The following is a 9,180-nucleotide window of genomic DNA, read 5'->3' as shown; positions in this document are numbered from 1 at the left end:
CATGATGGATGGTGAAAAATTTATAATTAAGCAATTTTAATTATAACAACATGGATCCATTAATAAGGTCATTGTTAAGATGTATGGATTGCCTAAGCAATTGTGATTTTTTGGGGGATTTTGACACTTTGAGTTGGGCCCTACATGATGGACCAGCCTCCTCATTCATCTCCTCCAATTATCTTATTTATTTAGAGGTAATTAATAACAGAATGAGAAAGAATGAAAGTGACATATGAATTAGAAGACTTAGTAATAGTACAGACGGTAAGATATAAAAAATTTGGATACATATAGTATTAACAGCAATGAAAGAGAACATGTGATTTTAACATAGGATGTTTACCAATAAAAAGATATTTTGTCCCATTAGTTACAGTGACATGCCTATTAGAATAAGATTTGTCAAAATTGAATTTTAATTGATTTTGTTTTCTATCATATGTTGTTTAACTATGGAGTCAATAAGACACCCACAAAAGAAAAAAAAATTAAAGAGAGAGAGAGAGAGAGAGAGAGAGAGAGAGAGAGAGAGAGAGAGAGAGAGAGAATTCTGAGACATATTCACATATATAAGGCAATTGTTGAGGTACTTGATTTGGGCCAATGTAGCAATGGAAAATACATGCTATTTTTTTTTGGAAAATAAGCTGTTTATTTTGGAAAACAGAGTTATACATTCTTGTGTGACTCGATTTCTGCATTGTTTGTTCAAACAAAGAATACATATCCAACACTACCTTTGTCATGTGATACTTTCATTCCATGGTTTTTCATTTCAACAACTAATCTTCGGGCATAGGATGGCTGTAAGTATGGCTCAAATTAAGATAATGAAGGATATTGACAGAAACAGTTCCCATTGCTTGTTTGTAGAGTGCCTCATTCAGAGCCTCATTTTGGATCTCTACCTGGTTCAATGAATTTGAATGTACCCAATTACGAGGGTCATGATGTCTTACAAATGTAAATATTGGAGCATTTCTCTCCCATGAAGTACCATTCGGATTGGACCTATGTTCAATCATTGAAGATAATCCACCAGAGTTGGCTTTGAACTTGATTGCAATCATTTTCACATTCTTATGATAAGTTTTCCTTAATTACCTTTGAATGTTCGCTCCATTACTAATCTGGTTGATGAATTCCTCAGATTCTTGGAGTGTTGATTATGATTTTAGAACATCAATATGCATGATTTCAAAATAAATTCTATCAAAACATGAATTAAAATAAAAGATACAATCTATTTGTAGTAGGGTCCATGATATTCACACATTTCAGAATTGACTATTTGGATTTGTGTATTGAATGACTTCTTCGGTTATTGTACTTTCTGCAGCAACAAGTACAATGAAGTTACCCCAAAATAAAAAAAGGAACACATCTAAAATTTATCATGTTTGAATACGAACTACCTCGCCTGTTTCTCGTATTGCTGTTAGTATGTAATGACTTGTACAAGTCAACCTGAGCCCACCCAGGCTTTTGGGACACTGTATTGAGCCGTATTGAACTCAACCAAGCCCGAGTTGGCTTAGACAGGTTGTGCCCAAGTCTTAAAAACATGCTTTTAACTCATCTTGAGTCCCAGGGTTCTTGTGCTTATGGTCTGTTTGGTCATTATTGAGAATCAAAAATCGGGTAAATGATCACACAATGTCACCCATCAGGTTGTCATTGAGTACTCAAACAAATTGAATATTTCAGCAAAGATATATTCATAATAGTGTCAAAGCTTTTTCATTGTCAAATGTACTCTCAGCGTTCTTGTGTTTTTTTGTCGTATCTTTTTTTTTTCCTTGTTCTCATTTTTCTGAAGAAGACAATCACAAATTTAAGAAGATGAATAGTGCATTGGGGTTTCCTACCTAAACAAATGATGCACCTGGGGTCATGGTCTAGTAGTTAAGAGTTCTTGAAATAAAGGACAGAGAAAATGAAGAACAGAAACCTATACGGTACATCAATAAGGACAAAGATGAGGAATCTGACAAAGCCAATACAAGTTGTCTAACGAAGTGACCAGATCAAGGAAGGGAAATAGGAAGTGATAGCAAGAATCTGGGGAGGGGCTAAGGATGAATTCTGCTCCATAAATGGTGTCGTCAAACATAAACAATGCTCCATTGACAAAAGAAATGGTTGATGAAAAGAGTTGTGATTGTTTAATATGGCTCATTAATCCTTTTTCCCAACAAATGTAAATGGGGTAGCTTCTATTTGAGATGATTATAGTTTATGAATAACAGATTTTATTCTAAGAATAAGAAGCCTATTTCCATTTAACACACCATTTATTGTTTTTCCTTTTAATAAGTGATGAAATTTTATGAAAAAATAAACAAAATGGAAAATCTGTTAGATATATGATTTGTAGAGTGGGTGGGAACAAATCTAGTCTTTGGAGGTTTTCTATCTTGTGTTTTGAAATATGGGTTTTTTGGATGGTATTATTTAAATCAGTTGTAGAAGGGAAACAAAAATAAAAAAACTTTGAAGGTTCTCTCTCTCTCTCTATTTCATTTCATTTAATATTTGGTGGAGTGGAAGTTAGAATCTTTAGGTGATTTTGGGGCAGAAACAGGTGGGGCATATCTTAGATTTCATCCTTCTTTTTTTTTCCTAGTGTTTTTGGTGTGGTTATTGGCAGAAATTTGTAGGATATGTGCTAAATTGATTCTTATAAAAAGGGATTTTGGTTAGAAACCTATTGGATTCTTACTACATTTGTTTTAAGAAACCTATATACTACAATCTCTCATTACCTTTCCTGCCAAAACGAGCCTTGAAAAAAGGGATTGTAAAAAACATATATAATTGATATTTCTGTATTTCCACCTGCTGGAAATCATGGTGGAAAAAATTTAAAAAATAACAGCCTTCTTCACATTAATCATGTCTTCATACATTGGTAAAACAATTTAGAAAATCCATAACCAAAGGAAATTCCCAACTCCTACTTACCAAGTGCCCCATAAGAAAAAACCCAAACCCAACTTGTTAGTAACACTTTATATTCATAGAAGAAGATATCTAATCTCATGTAAGCTCTATGACATGGAAATACTACGTCATTTGCGCGCATGCAACAATCCATACCTTCGATTTTGGGATTTAGTTTGAAAGTCGATGGAGATACCTCTGAATCCCCGACAACACCGGACCGGAAAACAACCTTCCGATTGCAAGGATGCCTGTTTACCAAGGGTAAGTTTAATTCTGTTGTTTACTTTGTCTCCTGGGCATGGTTTGGTGATGGAATCCATTCTAATTCATATACATTTCATCTCTTGAAAACTATATCAAAGGAAGTTTAGTTGATTTTCATGGTTACACTCTTCAACTGGATGAAGATGAGACTTTAAGTCCAGTTGAGTTCTTGAAACAGGCATAAGATCTCCCTGATCTCTACAAGTGGATCCTCTGAATCCCTAGTTTCCTACCTCTAAATTTCTTAAGTTTTACATTAATATTTCACCATTATTCCTCAAATTATAATCAATTTAGATTTCATCTTAGTCTAGTTCTAATTCTACCTAGTTTCAGATAACGTACATGTTTCAGTCCATTGGGATTCGACCTCAGTATTACCGAGTTTATTACTACATCACAACCCTATACTTGGGGAGTGAACAAGTTTTTGGCGCCCTTGCCGGGGATTGACAGTTGCGATTTTCTGAAATTAATTAGGTTTAAAATTAGTTTAAGATTAGGATTTTACAAACTTTAGTTTCAGATTTTTATTTCTATTTGATTTTTAGAACTAATCTGTTTTCCTTGTTTTGTAGGATATCGACATAAACTTCTAATTTAGTACACCCCTTTTAACTTCTCTACTTTTTCTATTTTTAGAATTAGGATTTTAGTTTTAGAAACTTTCTTATTCTAGGTTTCTTTTTTTTTAGAAACTAACTTTCTATTTTATTTTATTTTAGAAAATTTTTATTTCTAGGCTTTCATTTATTTTAGAAAGTTTTTCCCTTTTTAGAAACTAACCCAACTTTCCCGTTTTGTAGGATTCTGAGATAAGTTTCTAAATTGGTAATTTCTTTCTTAGTTTCTTCCTTGCTATTTCTAGATTAGGATTTGTTTTCCTTTTTTTTTTATAGCAAGTTTCTAATTCTAATTCTTTTAGAATCTAACTTTTTTTCCTAATTTATTTTAGAAATTTTCACTTTCTTTTAGGAATTTCTTCTTTTAGAAACTAGTTTACTTCCATCTTTCTTTTTAAGAATTTTCTAATTTTAGTTCTTCTCTTTTTAGAATCTAACTTATTTTGTTTTGTTTTCCAGGTTTTTAACTTAGGGACTCCAATTTGGTAATTTCTTTCCAACCTTCTTTTTCTTTATAGATTTTCTTTTCCTTTCTTAGGATTAGGTTTCAAATTAGATTGAGGGCTGCGAGTATTTCATGCCCAAGTGGGCCCGTGACAACACTCGACGTCTCTTGACTGAAGGAGGATTGGTTGAGGGGTTAACTATCCATCGCAAGACTAAACACTACTCAAAATCCTCTGAGTTAATTGAAGTGATGGCTGAAAACCAACCTCTTCTACCCCAACCTAGGGTGGAGGACATTCGGGATGAGAATGAGGTGCATCAAGCACCCTCGCCTCGTACTTTATGAAATTATTTATAACCAGCGGGGGTGAGTACGCCCTCATGCATGATTTTTCCTGAAAATACCGGACATATGGACATCAAGCCAGAGGTTATCCAACTCCTTCCTAAGTTCCATGGGCTTGAATCTGAAGAACCATATCTACATTTGAAAGAGTTTGATGAGATCATATCCACTTTATATTTTTAAAATGTGTCTGAGGACACAGTCAGGCTGAGACTCTTTCCTTTTTCCTTGAAGGAGAAGGCTAAGACGTGGTTACATTCACTACGTCCTAGATCCATTGGCACATGGAATGATATGCAGAGAGAATTTATAAAGAAATTTTTTTCACATCATAAAATGATTACCCTTAGAAAAGCAATCATGAACTTCACCCAAAAGGAGGATGAAACATTTTACCAATGTTGGGAAAGATTCAAGGATTTGATCAGTTCATGCCCACAACACGCCTTTGAAACGTGGCGCATTACAATTTTTTTCTATGATGGACTGATATCTTCCATGCACCAAATGGTCGAGGCAATGTGTAATGGAGAATTCATTAATAACAATGTTGACGAGGTATGGGATTACCTCAATAGTCTTGCTGAAAAAACACAATCATAGGACTATTACCCAAAATCGAACACCACGTCTAGGCTGACTCAATCTAAGGAGAAATGCAGATTGTATCTCTTGAAAGAAGATGATGATCTCAAGTATAAAGTGACTACGCTAATAAGAAAAGTTGAGGCCATGGAAGGAAGGAAGGAAAAGGTTAATGAAAGTGTTTGCGGCATATGTGATTGCAACATTCATACAACTGAAAATTGTCCTACGATACCCACCTTTCGAGAAGTGTTGAATAAACAATCCAATGCCGTAAATACTTATCAAAGACCTTTCAATGGACCGACTTCTAATACGTACAATCCTGGTTAGAAAATCATCCAAACTTTAGTTGGAGAAATGGACAAACTGCTACCCCTCAAAGTTTCTTCAATCAAAATCCAAATCACGGGAAACCTCAAGAAGAACCGGTTCAAAATTCCATGCAAGAGCTGACCCAGGCAATGCGAGATTTTATGCAAAAGATGGATTCATGTATGACGGTTATAGAAAAGGGGATGTTTCCTGCACAACCGCTCCCCAATCCTAAACCACAATACGAGATAAGTAATCCCAACTCTTCAAATCAAATGGAGCACGTTAAATCTATCACCAATCTTAGGAGTGGGAAGATCATTGATAAAACCCTCTCGGTTAGGCTCGAAAAGCCTTAAGAACCAGAATAGGACAACAATGATGGATCTAGTGAGGCCCCACAAAAATTAGAACCGGAACTTCTAGAAAAGCTAGTTGCTCCATTTCCCCAACGGTTGGTCACACCAAAACCCCTCTCTAACTCTCAGGATATTCTAGAAGTGTTGAAACAAGTGAAAGTCAACATTTCTCTACTTGATGTCGTAAAACAAATACCTTCATATGCCAAATTCTTGAAAGACTTATGCACGACCAAACGACGGCAGAGTATTCAAAAGAAGATCTTCTTGACCGAGAAAGTGAGTGTCATCCTAAAGCAAGACGTGCCACAGAAATTCAAAGATCCCGGTAGCCCAACCATATCATGTGTAATCGGGGACCATCAAATTGATCATGCACTTCTTGACTTAGGAGCGAGAGTCAATTTGATTCCCTACTCGGTATACAAACAGTTAGGTTTGGGTGAATTAAAACCCACCCTAACCGCACTACAACTTGCTGATCACTCTATTCGTGTACCAAGAGGGATAATTGAGGATGTGTTGGTCTAAGTTGATAGATTTTACTACCCTGTAGATTTTATCATCCCGAACACCGAGCCCATCAATAACATGAGCACTCAGATTCCCGTCATTCTTGGTCGCCCATCCCTTGCCACTTTAAACGCAATTATCAATTGCAGGAATGGTGTCATGACTATGTCTTTTGGGAATATGACATTAGAGTCAAACATCTTTTTCAATAACGGCAGAAACTTAGAGGATGATGACGATTTTCATGACATTAACATGATTGACTCTTTAATGGAAGATATGACACCTCTGACCTTATCCTCTGACCCTCTAGAGATGTGCCTAACCCACTCCCATAATTTTGATGATGACATGATTAGGGAGACGTGTGCCTTGCTTGATACTGCGCCGGTACTTGAAGTTAACCGGTGGAGGCCACAATTTGAAGAGTTGCCCCAAATTGATGTAGTGCCTCTACCGTCTAACCTCAAGCCATCGAAGCTTGACCTAAAACCTTTACCCTCTGATTTGCAATATGTTTATTTAGGTAAAGATGAGACATACTCGGTGGTGATCTCTGCCCACCTGGAGAAAGAATAGGAGAGTATACTCATATCTACTCTCATTGAGCATAAGGGAGCCCTTGGATGGACGATAGCAGACTTTAAGGGAATCGACCCCTCGATTTGTACTCACCGCATATATCTTGAGGATAATGCGAAGACCGCTCGGTAATCACAACGTAAACTAAATCCAAACATGAGGGAAGTGGTTAAGGCTGAGGTTCTTAAACTATTGTATGTGGGTATCATATACCCCATATCCGATAGTCAATGGGTGAGTCCAACTCAGGTGGTTCCTAAGAAGTCCAGGATCACCATCGTAGCCAATGCCAATAATGAACTCGTACCAACAAGAGTTACTACTGGTTGGAGAATGTGCATTGACTACAAGAAGCTGAATACCGTCATGAGGAAGGACCACTTTCCTTTGCCCTTCATTGATCAAATCTTGGAAAGGCTAGCTGGTCATTCCTATTACTGTTTCCTTGACGGGTATTTGGGCTACAATCAGATTGAAATCGCTCCTGAAGATCAGGAAAAGACCACATTTACATGTCCCTACGACACCTTTGCTTAAAGAAGGATGCCATTCGGATTATGTAATGCCCCTGCCACCTTTCAGCGATGTATGATGAGTATCTTTTTTGACATAGTGGGGAAATATCTAGACGTCTTCATGGACAATTTCTCTATTTTCAGTTCATCTTTTAGCGAGTGCTTAGAGAGTCTTAAATGTGTGCTGAAAAGATGTGAAGAAAAGAACTTAGTACTTAATTGGGAGAAGTGTCATTTCATGGTTCATAAGGGAATTGTCCTTGGACATATTATCTCAACCAAAGGAATCGAGGTGGATAAGGCAAAAATCGATCTTATCTCTAACCTACCTCTACCCAAGAATATTAGAGACATGCAATCCTTCTTAGGATACGCAGGATTTTATAGGTGATTCATAAAGGACTTTAGTCTCCTCTCTCATCCTTTTATGTAATTTACTTCAAAAGGATGCACCATACGAGTGGACTGAGACATGTCAGGAAGCCTTCATTAAGCTTAAGGGCATGTTGACTAGTGCACCCATCATACAACCACCCGACTGGAGCCTTCCTTTTGAGCTTATGTGCAATGCTTCTGATTATGCTCTTAGAGCAGTTCTAGGTCAAAGAAAAGGTAAGAGGCCTTACGTCATTCATTATGCGAGTAGGACTGTAAATCATGCCCAAGTGAACTATTTGACTACGGAAAATGAACTCTTAGCCGTAGTGTTCGCCTTGGACAAATTTAGGTCCTACCTGATTGGATCCAAGATCATTATTTACACAGATCATGCGGCACTCAAGTATCTTCTTTCTAAAAATGATTCTAAGCCCGCCTGATAAGATGGATCCTTCTACTCCAAGAATTTGATTTGAAAATTAAAGATAAAAAGTGAGTAGAAAACGTAGTGGCCGATCACCTTTCTCGCCTCAATACCTTTGATTCCCTTGAGGCAACTCATATTAATGATATGTTCCCTGATGAACAACTGTTCAGAGTCTCCCATTCAACTTGGTTCGCTGATATTGCTAGTTATCTTGCCACAGGTTCCATACCGACACATTGGACTGCGCAAGATAAGAAGAAATTTTTTACCAAGGTACCCAACTTTTTTTGGGACGATCCATATTTATTTAAATATTAGCCAGACCAAATCTTAAGGAGATGTGTGTGCCAGACGTTGAGCATCAGAGTGTCATCTCTTTCTGTCATTCACAGGCCTGTGGTGGTCACTTTTCTGCTAAAAAGACCACAGCCAAGATTTTGTAGTGTGGCTTTTACTGGCCCACTATGTTCAGGGACACTCATGAGTTTTGCAAAGCCTGTGAGCGTTGTCAGAAATTGAGAGCGTTGTCCCGTCGAAATATGATACCCTTGAATCCCATTTTTATCATCGAGGCATTTGATTGTTGGGGCATTCGTTTCATGGGACCATTCCCCCAATCTTTTGAAAATCTATATATTTTGCTTGCTGTAGACTATGTCACTAAATGGGTTGAAGCGATTCCATGTCGGAATAATGACCATCGCACGGTTATTAAATTTCTAAAAGAGAACATCCTTTCCCGATTCGGAACGCCTCGAGCTATCATTAGTGATGGGGGCTCACACTTTTGTAATAGGCCATTTGAAAGCTTAATGAAGAAATACGGTATCTCTCACAAGATGAGCACCCCATACCATCCACAGACAACCGGACAAGC

General features: G+C 37.1%; 1 non-coding gene across 1 annotated transcript; it reads right to left on the bottom strand.

The window, feature by feature from the left end:
• Window positions 1-4,971: 4,971 nt before the first annotated feature.
• Window positions 4,972-5,078, bottom strand: LOC131230104 (small nucleolar RNA R71). Its single transcript, XR_009163828.1, has one exon. It is a non-coding gene; the product is annotated as a small nucleolar RNA R71 (small nucleolar RNA).
• Between the last annotated feature and the right edge of the window lie 4,102 nt (window positions 5,079-9,180).

Source organism: Magnolia sinica, chromosome 16 (assembly GCF_029962835.1).
Source record: "Magnolia sinica isolate HGM2019 chromosome 16, MsV1, whole genome shotgun sequence".
In the NCBI taxonomy this organism is placed as follows: Eukaryota; Viridiplantae; Streptophyta; class Magnoliopsida; order Magnoliales; family Magnoliaceae; genus Magnolia; species Magnolia sinica.
Note: the sequence above shows the minus strand (reverse complement) of the source record. Positions and strands in the feature narration are given on the sequence as shown.